The 19628-nt window shown below is 56.9% G+C and overlaps 2 pseudogenes; both read left to right on the top strand.

Moving 5' to 3' along the window:
- The first annotated feature begins 884 nt into the window (after positions 1 to 884).
- Positions 885 to 1810, top strand: LOC143173485 (olfactory receptor 14J1-like; annotated as a pseudogene).
- A 7326-nt stretch (positions 1811 to 9136) lies between these two features.
- On the top strand, positions 9137 to 18744 carry LOC143173484 (scavenger receptor cysteine-rich type 1 protein M130-like; annotated as a pseudogene).
- The last annotated feature ends 884 nt before the right edge of the window (positions 18745 to 19628 follow it).

Genomic DNA, 19628 nt, shown 5'->3' with positions numbered 1-19628 from the left:
TCAGGACACCTGACTATCCCCTTTGCCTGTCCTTCTGCGCTTGCAGGCTGCCCTCCAGAAAGGCACGGCTCTCCTGTAGGATCCTAGGGAGTGCCGAGCCTTCCCTTGGGGGTTGGCACTGACCTCTCAGAGTCCTTTGCTTCTCTCTTTGAGCAGCCGTGTCTTGCCTTCTCCATCACAAGTTCACCTCCGGGCTGGGAAAGAGAAGAGATCACAGATCTGCCCTTTGAAACAGGACTCCTCTGCTCTCATCAGAGTCCAGTTGCATTTGTTTTAAAAGCAATTTGCAGGTGCAGTCATCCTTGAGGAAGCACAAATGAAAGCACAGGGCAGCTGGGAACAGAATAATGGACACTGCAGTTCTCATGACCCTGCACTAAGCCACAGAGAGCTGACCCCTTTTGCCTGTCTGGTCTTATGACTTTCACACTTTCAGTTGTAAAAATGGGGATTTCTAACCCCTAAAAAGAGCGCTCACCAGATGTAATGATGGAAAACAAGAAACTCAGACAAAATTACCATAAAGACACACTAAGCTTCTCATCTTCAGCCCACTCTTCAGAGTCATGAGTGCAGATACTGAACTTTTCCACTAAAGGTGGATTACATCTGACATCACTTGTGAACACCGGAGGTGTCACCAACCAGCTCCCGTGTACTCACTGCAGCAGGGCAGAGCTGACTCCTCGGGACATCACAGGCAGAGCCCCTGCTCCTCACAGCACATTCAGCACAACAACCCAGAGAGAGGAAATGCATTTTAATTGGGGGTGGGTGGGTGTGTATTTTGATGAGAAATGGAGTACCTTTGCTGAGAGAAGTCTGTCCTAACTTTACCGTGTCTTTTCCATCTTTGGACAGACATCTGTGCCCAGAGGCAGCAAATGTCCAACGGCAGCTTCATGACTGAGTTCATCCTCTTCGAGTCTGCAGACACACGGGAGCTGCAACTCTTGCACTTCTGGCTCTTCCTGGGCATCTACCTGGCTGCCCTCCTGGGCAACAGCCTCATCATCACAACCATAGCCTGCAAGCACCACCTCCACACCCCCATGTACTTCTTCCTCCTCAACCTCTCCCTCCTCGACCTGGGCTCCATCTCCCAAAATCCATGGCCAATTCCCTATGGGACAACAGGGCCATCTCCTACGTGGGATGTGCTGCACAGATTTTTTTTTTTTTTTTATTTTCTTGATCTCAGCGTTGTATTCTCTCCTCACTGTCATGGCCTATGACTGCTACGTGGCCATCTGCAAACCCCTGCACTACGAGACTCTCCTGGGCAGCAGAGCTTGTGTCCACATGGCAGCAGCTGCCTGGGGCAGTGGTTTCCTCAATGCTGTGCTGCTCACAGCTAATACATTTTCACTACCACTCTGCCAAGGCAATGCCCTGGACCAGTTCTTCTGTGAAGTTCCCCAAATCCTCAAGCTCTCCTGCTCAGATTCAGACTACCTCAGGGAAGCTGGGCTTCTCGCGATCAGTGCCTTTTGGTTGTTTTGTTTCCATTCTGCTGTCCTATGTGCAGAGCTTCAGGGCTGTGCTGAGGATTCCCTCTGAGCAGGGACGGCACAAAGCCTTTTCCACGTTCTTCCCCCACCTGGCCGTGGTCTCCCTGTATGTCAGCACTGGAATGTTTGCCTACCTGAAGCCCCCCTCCATCTCTTCCCCATCCCTGGATCTGGTCGTGGCAGTTCTGTACTTGGTGGTGCCTCCCACAGTGAACCCCCTCAACTACAGCATAAGGAACAAAGAGATCAAGGGTGGCCTGTGGAAACTATTTGAATACATGCTACTTCAGCATCAATAAAGTGCCTATCATCCTCACAGGACTCCATGGGTATCTCAGGAAAAGCCAGGACTAACTTTTGTTCATACGTGTCTTTAATTTTCCTTTGGTTTTGTTTGTTTGTTTGCTTGCTTGTTTTTTGGTTTGTTGGGGTTTTTTTAATATGTATAATTATGATAATATTATTCTTGGCTTCCTACCTTTTTTTCTCAAAGACCTCATATATATATGAAGCCAGGCTCCCTGCTTAATAGAGAATCAAGCAGAAAATCATTTGTCTCAGCTCCCACCTCTTATCTATCCTCTCTGGAGCTGTGGGGTGCAGCCCCAGAAGGCAGGAGGGGTTCAGGAACCAAGAGGCAAGATGCTGCATGGCAGAGCAGCCGCAGTGGCCCTCGGGGCTGCCGCTCACTGCCTCAGTGGCCACTCCTTCTCTGTCAGGGCTGCTGCTTCCTTGGAACCATGGCCATGGACAGCAGCAGGACGTGGTCTTTTCAGTGCTGGTCTCTCCTCAGTTCCACACTGTCCTCTTAGACCTTTGCAATTGTGTAAGCCCAAAGGTCTCGTGTAATTTGTGACAGTCCCATTGTCTCTACAGTGACATCCCTGTGGCTGTGGGGAAGAGCAGGCAATGTGAACCACTGTGTCAGAGCTGGCCTCCCTGCTAGCACCACCATCACCAAAGGGGCTCCTCAGGGCAGGGCGAGAAGGCTAGATGCCTCTTCCAAAGCTGGTGTCAGGAATACACCCAAATGAGTGACCATCCAAGTAGAGTCTCTCGGAGGAAACAGTGAACCTGTGGAGCCCACATGCTAACAAAGACTCTGCAATGCCAGGAGAGGCTGTGAGGAGCCAGCAGGCAAAGGGACACAAGACTAGAGAGTGATTCGGGATACTTTCATAGAAAACCCACAGGCTGGATCTAGGGCGGCCCTCATGATCCCCTTGTGCCATTAGAGACACCCCATGGTCTGTCCAAGCACCGTCCTGAGCTACTGAGCCATCAGGGAAGATGGAAAGAGGCTCATAAACAGTGATCCCCATCTACCTGCTTCCCACCCTGAGCAGCATGGCCAGTATGGGGTCACCCTGTGGCCCCAGGGCACCATATCCCCATCGCTCTGAGGAGCAGCACTGCCAGCTTGGGGCCCTGTGAGGAGAACAGGGAGGGAAACAGGAATAGGCGGCCTGGCCAGCATGGACACACCTGCCTGGGGGAAGACTCTCTGTGGAGCAGGGATGTCCCTGGAGAAGAGCAAGGAACTTTTTCTGTGCCTGCAGGGAGGGATCAAAGAGAAAAAGAAACCATGTTCTGCAGGCACCTGCTCTGGGCAGGCTGCTCTGTTGCTGGGCCAAGACTCCTGTTCCGGCCTGTGGAGAGGGGCTGGCACTGAGGGGGCAGATGCAGTCTGTGGTGAGGATCTCCTGGACATGAGACCAGGGGTCTTGCAGTTTCACTGACCTCCATTTACTCGTGCCATGGTGAGCCTCCATCCCTGGGGCTGATGGGGAGGCTGAGACCCCTCCCTGCTCCCCAGGAGCTGCTGTGCCCTTCAGAGGGGCTGGGGCTGTGGGGGGCTCTGCAGCACCCTGCAGCAGGTACTGCTGTGGGGCAAGCCCACACTGGGCTGTTCTGCTGGGCTGGGGAGTTGGCAGGGGACGTGGAAAGAGGTGGGGAGGCACTGGACTGGGCCGGAAAGCACCCGAGAGAGGACAACAGCAATGTTACCTGAGCTGTGTGACCATGCAGATGTTTTGCGAGACAGTCACTCGTGTGGTCTGGAGACCTGAGGAAACTGGAGGCTTCCACAGCTCTGGAGGCCCAGCTCTGGCTGGGTTGTTTGTACCTCCCCATGTGCCTTCCTGGTGCGTGTTGGGATCCCTGCCCCGGAACATGCCAGGAGCACCAGCACCACCGCTACGGGAGACACACCGTGACAGGTGCCCCGCCCACCAGCTTCTGGTGGAAGTCCCGCCTCCTCCCAGCAGCTGCAGGGGCCATTTGCCCCAGAAGTCACTCTCCTCTACCGGTCATGTGCTCTGCTGTGATTGGCTGGCAGGTTTACCCAGAAGTGCATCAGACCCGGAAGGCCCTTCCCCTACAAACACAGGGGCCACCATTTTGGTTTGGCTGCAATTTTATGACGCGGTGCTGCCATTCCATGGCAGTGAGCTGCCATTTTGTTAAACATCATACTGCTCTGTGATTGGCTAATGGCCATTTCTTGACACTGTCATAACCACGAGCTCTCAGGCAGCCCTGTGATTGGCTGGCAGGTCTGGCCGCCCGTCCTGGTGTCCCCAGGGGCACGTCACAAAGGGGCCTGTCATTACATAGAGGGCGGCTGCCACTTCTGACAGCCTCATTCCCCATGTGTTTTCATCCTGCATGGTGATTGGCTGGCAGCCATTTCTCGGTTCTGTCATACCCATCTGTTGTCTGGTAGCCCTGTGATTGACTGCCTGCCTCCCTTGGACCAGAAACTGTTGAGATATAAAAATATAAGCATTTATATACAATATATACATATATAGAAATATATCTATAAAAGGGAGGGTATAATTATATTAACAAATGTATTTATTTAAAAATAGATATGTTATTTTTATATATATACTTCTATATATGTATATATGTGTATACATTTACATATATATGAACAAGTATAAAGCTATAGAAATTAAATTAATATACCACAAAAGCATAGGTGTGAAATGGATAAAATCTTCTTTAATAAGAGCACATGGAGTGAACAGTTATAGTTTAAATGTGAATAGAAACAAAAGGAAAAGGCCAGGTCGGCGTTCCCCACTTCAGCAGGCTGCAGAACAAGCCCTGCCAGGTCTGGGGTTGGGGGGGACTTCAAGAGGGTGGAGGGGTGCCCGAAAGGTGGTGGGGCGTGGACAAGCTGGAACATGCCCAAGGGAGATGGCCCCCTTCTAGGAGGCCTCCAAGGGGCCCCCATAACAAATCCTGTCACGTGCAAAGAAGGGGCCAGCCCTGTGAGATGGACTGGGAGGCCCCCACATGCCAGCCCAGCCCTGCAGGGCAGCCATGCAGGCTTCCTGGGGCAGACTCTGGGCTTTGAACAATGCTGCAAGACATAGGCCATGTGGGCTGTGAAAGTGGAAAACCAGGGCAAAATGCCAACCTCAGAAGAACATGTTCATGGGGACAAAGAGGAAAAGACCTGAAGGGCATATCACCAAAAAGAAGCACACGAACGAGGAAAAACAGCCAATGGGCCTATGAACTGCAAACTGCATTTTGAGGTGTCACACCAAGAAGTCGGGGGGGTGGTGGGGAGCTTCCATTCCCATGGTTGTGGGGGATCGCACAGCTACCTGTAAGACCATTGTGGGGTGCAGGCTGGTGCTACATGTTTTGCCTTGTCCTTAGATTGATGACCTGATCAAATGTTTCAAAAAACTCCGGATGACTGAATGAGGGGAGAAGCCAGGAGTGGGCTGGGACTTGTCCAGGTCCACCTGAGCCACACCAGCCAAACCCAGTACACTGTGTTTATGTCATGGACAGTGAAGGGGGGGGATGGTGGTTGATGAAAATGCATTGAATACTGCAGGACCTGGGCAGGATGCAAATGGTATGGAATAAAGGGTGGAGATTGTCCTGGGTCTGGCTGGGCTGGAGTTCATTTGCTTGATAGCAGTCCCTATGGTGCTGTGCTTTGTGCTGGTGGCTGAAACAGTGTTGAAAACACACTGTTGTTATAGCTATTGCTGATGAGTGCTGGCATAATGTCAAGGCCTTCTCTGTTTCTCATTCTGACCCCACAGCGAGGAGGCTGGGGGTGGGCCAGAGGCTGGGAGGGGACAAAGTCAGGACAGCTGACCCGAATGGCCCAAAGAGATATTCCATGCCATATGGTGTCTTGTTCAGCACTAAAACTGGCAGGGGAGTTTCTGCAAAGTAGCCATTGCTTGGAGACTGGCTGGGCATCTTTCTGCTGGTGTGAGTGATTGCTTCTTCATCCCATGTTTCCTTCCTTTTTTTATTTTTCACTATTTATTAAAGTGTCATTACCTTGACCCATGAGGTTTTTTCTCACTTTTGCTCTTCCAGTTGTCTCCCATGTCCTGCTGGGAGGGAGTGAGTGAGGGATTGGGTGAGGCCACTTGTTCCCTTGTACCTCATAGGTGAGGAGATAGCAAATAGGTGGATATGTAGATATGGTAGATATAGACTAGATATAAGGAAGAAATTTTTTCTGCTGAGGGTGGTGAAACACTGGAACAGGTTGCCCAGAGAGGTGGTGGATGCCCCATCCCTGGAAACATTCAGGGTCAGGTTGGACAGGGCTCTGAACAACCTGATGTAGTTGAAGATGACTCTGCCCACAGCAGGGAGGTTGGACCAGATGACCTTTAAAGGTCCATTCCAACCCAAACTATTCTATGATTCTATGATTCTATGTGGTGGTCAGGTCACTGGTGCCTGAGTAGTTGATGAGCAAGAGGGAGACACAGAGCTTGGGTATGTGCTTGTGATGTTACTCTTGGCTGAGTAGCTGATAGGCCAGGACCAGGTACATGGCTTGTATAGGTGCTTGTGAGGTCATTGGAGCCTGAGTACATCAATGACAAGTACATGGCAAATGGACAGATACCTACTTGTGAGGTCACTCTGGGTTGAATATCTGATAGGCTAGGAACAGGCCTATGGATTGTGTAGGTGCTTCTGAGGTCACTGGTGCCTGAGTAGATGATAGGCCAGGAGCTGGCATATTATTTGTGAATGACTTTGTGAGGTCATAGGTGCCTGAGTAGCTGGTAGGCCAGGAGAAACATGCCTTGTGTTGGATATTTTGAGATCACAGGGGCCTTAGAAGCTGGTAGGCCAGGAGTAAGAACTTGTCTCGTGTAGGTGTTTGCAATGTCATTTGTGACTGATTAGCTGATAGGCCAGGACAAGGCCTATGTGTTGTCCAGGTGCTTGTGAAGTCACTGCTGCCCTAGTACCTGACAGGCCAGGAGCAGGCCCACGGGTGGTGTAGGCTGAGTTGTGTCACTGGTGCCTGAGTAGCTGATAGGCTAGGAGCAGACCAATAGTTTGTGTAGGTGTTTGTAAGGTCATTGGTGTCTGAATACCTGAGAGGCCAGGAGCAGGCACATGGCAGGCGTAGATGCTATGACATCACCTGTGGCTGAGTGGCGCATAGGCCAGGAGTATGCACATGGCTTGTGCACGAATTTGTGATTTCAGTGATGCCTGAGTAGCTTTTAGGCAAAGATCAGGCATATGGCTTGTGTGGGTGCTTCTGATGTCATCAAAATAATATTTAGACCCCATCCAAATATGGCTTTTTGGAAGAACCATGGTCAGCAGAAGCCCATACACAGCACACCCGCACGTGTGACAGTGTAACTCATGAGCACACAGCAGCAGAAGTAGGAGGGTGTGAGGTCACATCACCGATGACACCCCGTGGCCATGGGGCTTGGTGCAGAGCGGCCGTGTGCATCAGAAGGGCATCACAGGGGATGGGAGCTGCCTGGCCCCGTGTCTGCAAGGCTGAAGGAGCAACCCCTGCAGCCCTGGCTGGAGCAGTCAGGGTGGGGGTGGCTCAGGGGCACCGCAGGGATGTGCCAGGGCATGGTGCCAGGAGGAAACCACAGACTTCCTGCATGGGCACTGCGGGGGGGAGCGCGGCGAGGGCTGCGAGGCCACGTGGGCTGTGGTTTGTGCACCTGCAGGCTCCAGCTCCCAGTCTGCCTGTGGGGAATAACGGCCCCTTGGTGACAGGCTGAGAGTCAGGGACATGTCTGAGGCTGTGGGCTGCATGTCTGCTTCCAGGGCAGGGACATGTCCCAGCTCCGGCTCCTGCAAGGGACCCACCGTGTGGCTCTGCAGAGAGGGACGGGCAAGGCAGTACTCTTGCCCGGATGGAGCTTAGAATCATAGAATCATAGAATCATAGAATCATTGAGGTTGGAAAAGACCTCTAAGATCATCGAGTCCAACCAGCAACCCAACACCACCATGTCCACTAAACCATGTCCCTAAGTGCCTCATCTACTCGTCTTTTAAATACTTCCAGGGATGGGGACTCCACCACTTCCCTGGGCAGCCTGTTCCAATGTTTCACCACTCTTTCAGTAAAGAAATTCTTCCTTACATCCAATCTAAACCTCCCCTGGCGCAACTTGAGGCCATTTCCTCTTGTCCTGTCACTAGTTACTTGGGAGAAGAGACCAACACCCACCTCGCTACAACCTCCTTTCAGGGAGTTGTAGAGAGCGATGAGGTCTCCCCTCAGCCTCCTTTTCTGCAGGCTAAACAACCCCAGTTCCCTCAGCCGCTCCTCATAAGACTTGTTCTCCAGACCCCTCACCAGCCTCGTTGCCCTTCTCTGCACACGCTCCAGCACCTCAATGTCCTTCTTGTAGTGAGGGGCCCAAAACTGAACACAGTATTCGAGGTGCGGCCTCACCAGTGCCGAGTACAGGGGCACTATCACTTCCCTACTCCTGCTGGCCACACTATTTCTGATACAGGCCAGGATGCCATTGGCCTTCTTGGCCGCCTGGGCACACTGCCGGCTCATGTTCAGCCGGCTGTCAACCAGCACCCCCAGGTCCTTCTCTGCTGGGCAGCTTTCCAGCCACTCTTCCCCAAGCCTGTAGCGCTGCATGGGGTTGTTGTGGCCGAAGTGCAGGACCCGGCACTTGGCCTTGTTGAACCTCATACAATTGGTCTGGGCCCATCGATCCAGCCTGTCCAGGTCCCTCTGCAATGGAGCTTGATGGAGCTCTTCCCCTGGCCAAGGACCTTTCCCAGCTGCTGTTGCCAGCACAGCAGGGTCTGTAGGAGGGGCAGGGGCTGTTTCCTTCCCATCCTCACACAGACCTTGGTGCAGTCCCAGCCCTGTGGTTCCTGTAGCATGGGGATGGCTGGACACTTGCCTCTTGGGCTCTTGGATGAGCCCAGCGTAGGAGATGCACAGTGCCCCTAGTCCCCACAGTGAGGTGCAAGGGGTGACAGACCCTCCCCCACACAGCCCTGTCCTGTGATGATCCCCCACCGCAGTGACCGTGACACACGAAGCGGAGCCATCCCTCATATATGGTCATGAACGGTGCTAGAGAAGTTCACTGGAGGGCTGGGCTGTGTCGGAGGGGAGATAGCTCCTGATCATGTCTAAAAAGGTGCTGCTGCTTCGATTGGCTTCTCCTGCAGCTGGGTCAGCAGGAGAGATATATTACCCTCCCACCATGTTATCCCCATGAATTTCTAGGAGCTGTGAGAGCGAGTGGGGTGCAGCAGGGCTGTGCCAGCAGGGCAGGAGGCTCAGGATGGGGATGGAGGAACTCCTCTCTTCTCAAGCGATGTGGCTTTTTCTCTGGGTGCAGTCGTGCTGGGGTAAGTGCCAGTTCCTCTGTCCCATAGCCCAGGGCCACTGAGTACCAGCAGGGTCATTGGGATACCTCTGAGAACGGGGTTTCTTTGCAGGTGCCACTGAGATGAGGGACAGAAGGTGCTCAAGTCCATGGACCCTATGCCTTTCCCCATGCCTCTCTGGGTGGGAGAGGGTATCTCCACTTCCAGGGCTCCAGTATTTAGGGTGGTCCATGCCTGGCTGCATTTATAGACACCCCATCCTGGGGCACCCTTTTGGGATCCCCTGTTCCCCAGTGCTGTGCCTCTGGAGTCGGCAGTGCCCCAGCTGATGGCAGTGACACTCAGTGATCCCCAGGGGACAGCAAATCTCCAGGGTGCCCCAGAGGGTTTGTGTGCTGCTCACTGCCCCCAGGTTCTGGGGGACCCTAACCCCAGGAGGGAAGTTTGTGCCCCACAGAGAGAAGGGGACCGGCACGTCTGCACGTGGAGGCAGTAGAGAGATGTCCTTCCTGGGGCCCCAGCGCTGATGCCAGTGGCGACAAGGGGACATGGGTTGGGGGATGCTCAGGATTGTGTCGTTGCTCCCTGGGGACATGGAAAGCCCTGGGGTGGTGGTAGGATTGTGTGGTGCTGGGGCAGGTGGTGGGCAGGGGCAGCTGCAGGCCTGGGGGCATGGAGCTGTTCAGGGGTGCTGGGCTGGGGAGGAGCAGGTGCCCTGTGCAGGGCCTGGGGGCACAGTATGTCGATGGACATGAGCAGGGGGCCATTGAGGTGGGAGGAGGTGCCAAGGGCTGTGGGGCAGGAAATGGCCCAGCGAGTCAGGAGTTAGTGCCCATAGCCTGCACAGCCCATGGGGAGTGGAGGGACACCGACACTGCCCCAGGGAGAGCCCGGAGGTTGAGGGCTCCCACCCTGGTGCCAGTGACTCGGCCTGGGAAGAGGGGACCTCCAGACCTGCAGTCTGGGGCTTGGTGCTCTCCTGACCAGTCCCATGTTGGTGTTTGAAGGGGCTGCAGAGTTGAGGCTGGAGGATGGCAGCAGGCGCTGCGCTGGGAGAGTGGAGGTGAAACACCAGGGCCAATTGGGGACCGTGTGTGATGACTCCTGAGACATGGCTGATGCTGCAGTGGTTTGTAAGCAGCTGGGCTGTGGGTCTGCTGTTAAAGCTCCTAAGTACGGACACTGTGGCTCAGTATCTGGCCCCATTTGAATGGATGATGTTCGCTGTCATGGCACCAAGTCTGCCCTGTCTGACTGTACACACAACGGATGGGGTCAACACAACTGTGGTCACGGTGAGGATGCTGGAGTGACATGTTCAGGTAAATGGCCAGCCTGTTCCCCACCTGTGAGGCCAGGACAGGGGAGGGGACCTGGCTGTGCCCTCAGGGAACAACGAGCAGAGGCCGGAGCAGGGCCCAGTGTGGTTGGTCACACTGCCAAGCTGGGACTGTCATTGCTGGTGTCCCCGGTCCCTGAGGAAAGACCAATGGGAGCCCACCCCCAGGTGCCCACCCCCTTTCTGGCCCCTGAGGTGGCTGGCTCAGCCCACCCTCGTTCAGTGCCTGGCACTGGGAGATTAATCCCCCTCCCTGCCCCTTTGTGTCTGTTGGTTCCCATCTTTCTCCTCCCACTCAGCCAGGACCGGTCTGGCATTACCAGGGGACAGTTCCCACAATGCCAGAGGCACCAAAAGCTGCTCACATGACCTCCCACAGCCCTGGGGAATGGCACGAGATGTCAAGGGACTTTTGGATTGTGCCTCCTGGCAGACACGAGTCCCTCAGCCTAAGCAAAGGGGACGTTCAGAGGGGAGGAGCGCTGGCCTTGGGCAGAGGAACAGGGTTGCATATGGCACCTCATTCCTCTGCCAGGGCCACCCCATGAGTTACAGTCCATGGAGATACGGCCCCATGCGGGCAGTGCCAACCTGCTGCCCAACCTTTCCTGCCTACCCCAGCCCCCAGCTGCCCTGTGCTACTGGGGCTTTGCCAGCCCTTGCAGTGTCCTCAGTGCCCGTCCTTGCACTGGGAGCTCCTGTCAGCCCAGGGCTGCTCCTCTGCCCTCTCTCCTACCCTCTGCCTGGCCGTTGATGGGGATGTGCGTGCCTGGCAGTGCACTCTGGCCCTGGCTGAAGACCCCCTCCCCAGGCACGTGCCAGAGTGGGGTCTGGCACAGACACCGACTGCCAATATAGCCATGTCATACCTGTACCCTGTGACATGTCCCCTCTAACAGCAGTGTCCCAACAGCCTGAGACCACCCTGAGAGAAGGGTGTGTTTCTGGTGATTCCAAGGGATTCCTCAGCCTGGCCCTGAGCTCAGCGGGCAGATCAGGCTGCAGCAGCCAACAGTGCCTTGGCCAGTCTCCCTGGGCCCCAAGTGCTCTGGGTGCTGCCAGGAAGCTCAGGGTCTCCAAAATGGCAGTAGTTTGTCTGAGCAGTGCCTATGGCTGGGGGTTTGGGAGAGAAGCAAGCCCACAAGTGCTATGCTGATGTCTGAGGAGTGGCAAGGTGTCCCTGGTGTGTTTGTGCCATCAATACCCACTGGGAGCTGCTGGGAGGGTCATGGGGCTCCTTCCCTGTGGCCACCTTGCAGACCAGGTGGGATGTAGGCATATAACTGCCAGAGAGCTCTGGGAACTCTCCAGGGACTTTGATTGCTCCAGGATTTGTCCGGCTGGTCGGAGGGAACAGCCCCTGCTCAGGATGCATGGAGATCCACCACGGGGACCAGTGGAAAACTGTGACTCAGACTTTGGTCCCAAAGCCGCCGACCTGGTCTGCAAGGGGTTACAAAGTGGCGCAGCCCTGTCTGTCCTGAGGGCAGCTCACTTTGGAGAAGGTGTCGGTCCCATGTGGGACAGAGAGCTGCAGTGTGCGGGGAATGAATCCTTCCTCATGTTCTGCCCCACGGGGTCCCCCAGAGACCAGCCCTGCACCCACACGAATACCACTGGTGTCACCTGTACCCATAAGGACTCAGGATGGGGTGTTACATATCTGAGCGTGTGCTGGGGATAGGGGAGCAGGGCAGAGACAGTGCCATGCCGGGTGTGAGGACTGGAGGGGTGATGTGGTTGTCTGCAGCCCTAAAATCATGCAGAAGGAGGATAATGGAAGGCTCTCCTCCATTTGGCCTCTCCTTCATCTCCCGAGGGAGCAAGAGCACAAGTCCGCCCTCTCTGGTTCTTCTCTTTTCCTGAGGACACAGGGTTCAGGCTGGTGAACAGCAGCACAGCGTGTGAGGGAAGGGTGGAAGTCCAGGTTCCAGGGACCTGGGGGACCCTCTGTGCCTCCCTCTGGGATCTCTTGGATGCCCATGTTCTCTGTTGTCATCTCAACTGCGGGTTTGCTGAGTCCATTCCCAGAGGAGGGCCTTTTGGGAGAGGGACCGGACCTGTCTGGAGACACTCATTCCACTCTGATGGGACGGAAGCTCACCTGGGACAGTGCCCAGTGACTGCCCTGGGGACCTCACCGTGCTGCATGAGGCAGCTGCTGAACGACGCTGCTGTCATTTACTCAGGTGAGTGCTGGGAAAATGTGACATGGCCACCAAAAGCAGGGGGGCCCATGGCGGCACCAGGCTGCATTTCTCCCTTGAGTAACCCTGGCTTCACCTGGAGCAACCTGGAGGGCTTTGCCTGCTCTCACCCACCGCTCTGATGTGGGAGAGCTGAGGCCTGAACGAGGTCAGGCATCTCTACCCCGAGGGCAGTGGCTCAGGCCCTGGGGCCACCCCAGGGCTGGGATCCTCTGCTCTCCTGCTGCAGGTCAGCCCCAGGATAGGGCTGTGGGGCTCAGCTCCATCCCTCTGGCTGCAGACAGCCCTGTCTCAGCCCCACAGAGACCCCCCCCCCAGACCCCAATCCCACACCCATGGGGGCTGCCCAGGTGCCCCCAGCAGCAGACCTGGGGGGGGGTGAGCTGCAGAGCAGGGATGGGCTTTGGCCTTGCTTCTAGTGCTTCTGGTCAGCACAAGACCCAAACTTGTCCTGTTTGGTCAGAAAGGCGCCCCTTGCCCTGCTCCCTGCCAGGGACACAGGCTCCCAGTCCCCCATCCCCAGGGATGCAGAGGGACAGAGACGTGTGGGCTCTGCCCGGTGTCTCAGCAGTGCCAGTGTCAGCGCTGAGGCTGGGCAAGGCTTGTCCCAGTGCTGCCTGTCCCCACGTAACTGCTGCTGCTTGCTCCCTCCTGCAGGAGCTGCCCAAGCTGCCTCAGCAGGGACATGTTGGGTGGCTCTGCCCCACAAAGGGCAAAGACAGCGTCTTGCTCAGGAAGGCTCAGGGACTGGGAAACAAGTGCTGTGAAACCTGCTCAGCACAGAGGGCTGGAGGCAGGTGGGTGAGCTCCAGGGTGTTGCGAGGGTTCTAGAGCCTAGAGAGGTGCTGCAGGTTTCTGGGCTCTCTGGTGCTGCCAAGGGCTGGGGCATGGCTGCTCCCCCCAGGCCCATCTGGCTCTGCATCCCTGCAGCTGGTGCTTGGAGGGAGTTGGTGCGACAGACGAGTGGAGATTTTCCAGCACAGGATGTGGGTCAGAGTCCTGGATGACTGGTGGGATGTGCAGGAGGCCAGTGTGATGTGCTGGCAGCTTGAGGTGCAGAGAGGCAGAGATAGCCTGAACTCAGAGAGGGACGGGTCCTGTGGTGCTGCGAGGGGTCCGGTGCGCAGGGCATGAGGCTCTGGGCTGGGTGGGCACCAAGCCCTGATGGCAGCTGGGGTTTCTTCCTGCTGCAGGGTGCCAGCAGGTCCAGGTGGTGAACAGGCCTGGGCACTGCACTTGGAGAGTGGAGATCTACTACCAGGGCAGCTGAGGGACAATCTGTGATGACAGCTGGGGCCTGCCCGATGCCACTGTTGTTTGCCACCAGCTGGGCTGCGGAGGTGTGGTGGAGGCAGGTGGCTCTGCTCAGTTCGGGGAAGGCTCTGGGCAGATCTGGCTGGATGGCATGAACTGCTCCAGGGCCAAAGCTGCTCTCTGGGACTGCCCAGCAGGGTCCTGGGGGCAGCATGCCTGCAGGCACAAAGAGGATGCAGGAGTTGGCTGCTCAGGTCCGTGCCGGGAGCTGTGGTGAGAGCCCAGTGCCCAGAGGCTGGGATGAGGGGATAGTCAGCAATGGCCGAGGCTGTCCCTGGCTACCTCTGAGCCTCTACCTGAGCCTGTCCTGGGGACACGCATGCAGAAACCCCCTCAGTCCCACTAGGGGTCCCTTGTAAGCTGTGCTGTCCCCAACAGTTACTGGGGAAGGCATGGGTGTCTGTCCGTCAGGGACTTCTCTCTGCCCCCTGGCAAAAGGGTGACTTGCTAGCCATGCCGCTGCCCGGCTGAGAGCCTGGTGGGTGAAGAGGCTTCTCTGCTCCCAGAGCCCCAGACTAGCCTGTTCACCTTTGGGGTCTTTCCTCCCAGAGTTCATGGCCCTGAGGCTGGAGAACAGCGATGGCTGCTCCGGGCGCCTGCAGGTTTTCTATAATGGGACGTGGGGGAGCGTTTGCTCCAACTCAATGACTCCCAAAACGGTGTCGCTGGCATGCAAGGAGCTGGGCTGCGGGGATGGAGGGTCCCTGGAAACACGCCTGCCCTATGGTAGGGTGTCTGGCCGTGCCTGGCTGGATCGTGTGGAGTGTGGGGAGAGAAACAGCTCCTTCTGGCAGTGTCCCTCCGCTCCCTGGGACCCACAGTCATGCGATGACCTGCGAGATGAGACCCACATCACCTGCAATGGTAATTCTGAGCTACCCGGGCACCAGCATCCCCCCAGCTCCTGCTCCCTGCTGGGCACAGTCAAGTGCAGAGCCAGGGCCCATAGGGGATTTCACTTTACGTGCTGGACCCTGCTGCTTCTGGTGGCACAAATGGGACTTCAGCTCTCAGAGCCCCAGCAGTTACCAGCCGGGATCCCAGCAGCGCCCGGGGGAGGCAGAGGTGTCTCCAGGCAAGGTCTCAGAAGAGACCAGCCAGGGCTCTGAGGAGCGTCCCCTCCATGGACACCCTCCTGCTTCTCTGTGAACCAGGGTCCCTTTGGGGCTGAGCAGTCAAGGTCCCCCACATTGCTGTGTGTGTCCCCTGAATGACCAGGGTTCAGCTGCTGCCATGAGTGAGGTGGCACCGGGAGGTGTGAGCAGAGCTCCACCCTACTCTCTGCTGCGTGACTCCCCTGCAGCAGCCCCTTCACCCCAGCTTTTCCTTCTGCAGGGAGACGGCCAGAAACACCCCCGGCCCTGGGGACTGTGTGCCCAAACTCCACAAGCTGCACAGGTAGCTGCTCCTCTGCATGCCCCTCTCACCTGGCAGGGCTCTGCCTGCTGTCCCGGTGCCCTGGGAGGTCTCTGCCTTCTCCAGACAGGGAGAAGATTCGTGCCATGGGAGGCGAGAACGGGTGCTCGGGCAGAGTGGAGGTCTGGCACCGCGGCTCCTGGGGGACGGTGTGCGACGACTCCTGGGACATGCAGGATGCCGAGGTGGCATGCAGGCAGCTGGGCTGCGGCCCCGCAGTGTCTGCCCTGGACGAGGCTGTGTTTGGAGAGGGGACGGGTCCCCTCTGGCTGGAGCAGGTGGGGTGCTGGGGGACAGAGCCATCTCTGCAGGACTGCTGGGCTCGGTCTGGGGACAGCGGTGCCTGCCGGCATAAGGAGGATGCTTCCGTGCACTGCTCAGGTGAGCGGCAGGGCTAGGACTCCTCACGGGGGTATTGGCAAGCAGCCAGGGAAGGCGTTTTCCCTGCTGGGTCCCATCATGGCTCTAGAGCTCCTGAGAGCAAGGCCATCCTTGTGGAGCACGGAAGCCTGTTCCCAAGTGGGCAGCTGCTTCTGTGGGATGTCTTCTGCCTGCAGGGCCCTGCAGTTCCCAGGGGCATCTCCCAGGCTACCTGCACCATCCTGCCCAATACCCAGAGCAGGGCCCTGGGCTCTGTCCCGGCCACCCTGCCCAGCCTCTCAAGAGGGGCAATTTGGGTGGATGTGTCAGGGATATACGCACACGCACACAAACACAGACACATGGCATGTCAGAGAGGAGGCTCCCTGGTACCTGCACACCCATCCTCTCAGCCCAGCTCTCCTTCTCCTCCTCTGCAGCTGCACCCAGGATGGCAGCACCAACCCCCTGAGCAGGTAACCTGTCCTCCCTGCCAGCACTGGGTCTTCTTGAGGCCAGGCTGTGACCCACAGCTGGAGGGAAGGGGCTCCTTGTTAGGGTGTGAAACTCCCAGGAGGAGGCACTGGGGTAGCGATGGGGGGCGTTGGGTAGGGTGTCTTTTACCCAGTAGGGTGGGAGCTTCCCCATCACTCACCCCCTGGGGTCCCCTACCCCCGGTGTAATTGGGTCAGGACTGGGGTGTCCTGGTCCCACATGTCTTCCAGGCCTGGTGCTGCCCTTTCTGTGTTCCTGCCCATGCAGATCCCACTTGGGGCTGTCCAACTGCCAGGGCATGGGCCATGGAGCAGAGAGGTGGCAGCTCCAGGGGGGGAGCAAAGGTGTGATCTGCTCCAAGCTCAGCACCAGGGACCTGACCCAGGGGACAGAGGGGCACAAGGGCTATCTCTGAAGGGATGGTGCGAGGGTGTCGCTGCCCCAGACCATCTCCATGGGACATTGGCCTCAGTAAGGAAGTGGCAGCAGTGACCCGACAGCGCAGCAGGGCTGTGCTGTGGGGACAGCCCTGGGCTGGCCCAGGGGAACAGGGCTGTAGGAACAGAGCGGAATTCCGTCCCTTCTCTGCCCATTAATATCTTCATCAATGACATAGGCAGTGGGATCGAGTGCACCCTCAGCAAGTTTGCAGACAACACCAAGCTGAGTGGTGCTGTTGACACGCCTGAGGGATGGGATGCCATTCAGAGGGAGCTGGACAAGCTTAAGAAGTGGGCCCGTGTGAACCTCATGAGGTTCAACAAGGCCAAGTGCAAGGTCCTGCACCTGGGTCAGGGCAACCCCCGGTATCAATACAGGCTGGGGGTTGAAGGGATTGAGAGCAGCCCTGCCGAGAAGGACTTGCGGGTACTGGTGAATGAAAAGCTGGACATGAACCGGCAATGTGCGCTCGCAGGCCAGAAAGCCAACCATATCCTGGGCTGCATCAAAAACAGCATGGCCAGCAGGTCGAAGGAGGTGATTCTTTCCCTCTGCTCTGGTGAGACCCCACCTGGAGTACTGTGTTCAGCTCTGGTGTCCCCAGCACAAGAAAGATGTGGACCTGTTGGAGCAGGTCCAGAGCAGGGCCACGAAAATGATCAGAGAGATGGAACACCTCTCCTGTGAAGAAAGGCTGAGAGAGTTGGGGTTGTTCAGCCTGGAGAAGAGAAGGCTCTGGGGAGACCTTATTGCGGCCTTTCAATACTTAAAGGGGGCTTATAAGAAAGATGGGACAAACTTTTTAGCAGGGCCTGTTGTGAAAGGACAAGGGGTAAGGGGTTTAAAGTAAAAGAGGGTAGATTTAGACTACATATAAGGAAGAAATTTTTTCGCTGAGGGTGGTGAAGCACTGGAGCAGGTTGCCCAGAGAAGCTGTCAGTGCCTCATCATTGGAAGTGTTCAAGGTCAGGTTGAACGGGGCTCTGAGTAACCTAATCAAGTTGAAGATGTCCCTGCTCATTGCAGGGAGGGTTGGACTAGATGACCCTTAAAGGTCCCTTCCAACCCAAACTATTTTATGATTCTATGATTCCTGGGCCAACCTTGCCTCTGTCCGCAGGCTCTGAGAGAGCTCGGGAGCCCTTCCCTGAGGCCGTGTATGAAGAGATCGGTTACAGCCCAGCGTGGGAGAAGCAGGCAAGGTTCGGTCAGTCAGGTGGGTGTGGGTCCCTCATGGGGAGCACATCTGCAGGGCTCTTTCCCCTGGCCCTCACCAGGGGCTGACCCACTGCAGCCCCCTGGCCCATGGTCCCTGCAGTACTGGGGCTGTGGGGTCTGTGGGGAGAGCAGGCAGGTCCTGGGCCTGGGAGAGAAGCTTCCTCCCTACCAGCTCTGCCTGTCCCAGCTGGGGACAGCTCCTCTCTGCCTGCCCTTGCACCCCTATGTGACACCTGAAGGGTGAGGAAAGGGGCTGTCCCAGGCATCTCTGGGAGGCCCTTTGAGACAGGGTTGATCCCAGGGGAGCAGGGTGAGTCCTGAGCCCTCCTCCCCACTCAGCCCTGGCTCTGTGGGTCCCCCGTCCCCAGCAGCACTGACCACAAGCCGGCTCAGCACTCCCATAACACCCACTGTGCCTCTCTCCAGGCTCCGATTCAGAGGGGTCCCTGACCAAGCTGCAGCCCTACCCCAGGGACAGCGAGGAGGAGGATGGTCCACGTTCAGCACCAGGTAACAGTAGCAGGAAGGGGTTGATGTCCTGTCCCTGCAGACATGTGATGGACAGCGGTGTCACTGTCACTGTCAGAGCACACTGCGTGTCTCCCGTGGTGCTGCCAACACCAGTGTCTGAGCCCCATGTCCCTGCACATCCTTGCGTCCTCTGCTCTGCAGGATGTATCTTCTCACTGTCACCAGCTCCCCTCTCCTTTCAGATGTCCCCGTCTTGCCTGGAGGTGACTCAGTGGATGGCTATGATGATGCCAGGGAAGTTTCTGACCCTGGCTCCCCAGGGCAGGGGATCTGATCCTTCCCTTGGGCAGGGAGACTGGGAAATGCCCAAGGCGCCAGAGGAGGGAGCAGGGCCCAGGGATGCACCTGGAGGTGAGAGGGAAAGATAGCACTGCCGGTTCCTGGGGTGCCATCCGTGGTGCTGGTTGAATTGCTGTTGTACTGAGAGCCCAACCTCCTGGGATGGGGGAACCTGCTCGGTCCTTGGGGGGAACCAGGGGGTGGGAGAGGGAGCTGAACATCTCAGGACTGGTGAGGAGAAGGGAGGCAGGAGATGTACAGACCAGGAGGGGCACCCCATGGGGCAGACATGCAATGGCCTGCCTTGCTGCTAGCAGGGGCAAACCTGCGCTCCCAGAGATGTGCTGGTCCCTGTCCCCAGAGAGCACGGGCTATGATGATGCTGAAGAGGTGTCTCTGGAACAACCCCCTGAGTGAGGACACAAAGGCTGTGACACCGGAGCTCAGTGCACAACGGTCCCCGACGCCCAAACCAGGAGAGCCCGTCCCTGCCGTGCAGCTGGGTGCAGCCGGGAGGGAGGAGAGGACTGTGCAGCTGGGAGAACCATGAGCACCAGGGAACCATCTCCCTTTTGCCACAGGCAGCAGAAACAGCTGGGCGTTTCCTCTATTTGTATTACCCTGTTTTTACGCTGTGCCTCCATATTTGTTCTTATTAAAAGTCTTTGGGGGTTTGAGCCAGAGCTGGTGCTTGCCTTCCCAGGTGTCGGGGTGTCTCCCTGAGGCTGACTGGGGGGGAGCAGAGCACAAAGACGTGGTGGAGGGGAATGGGTGTGTCTCGGGGACAGCGGGCTCAGGGTCAGGCTGTGGGACTGCAAGAGCCCATGGTCCCTGGGGAATATTCCTGCTGACAGAGGCATTTCCATCCTGCCAGCAAAA

Source organism: Aptenodytes patagonicus, unplaced genomic scaffold (assembly GCF_965638725.1).
Source record: "Aptenodytes patagonicus unplaced genomic scaffold, bAptPat1.pri.cur scaffold_88, whole genome shotgun sequence".
Lineage (NCBI taxonomy): Eukaryota > Metazoa > Chordata > Aves > Sphenisciformes > Spheniscidae > Aptenodytes > Aptenodytes patagonicus.
This window is presented reverse-complemented; position numbering and strand designations above follow the sequence as displayed.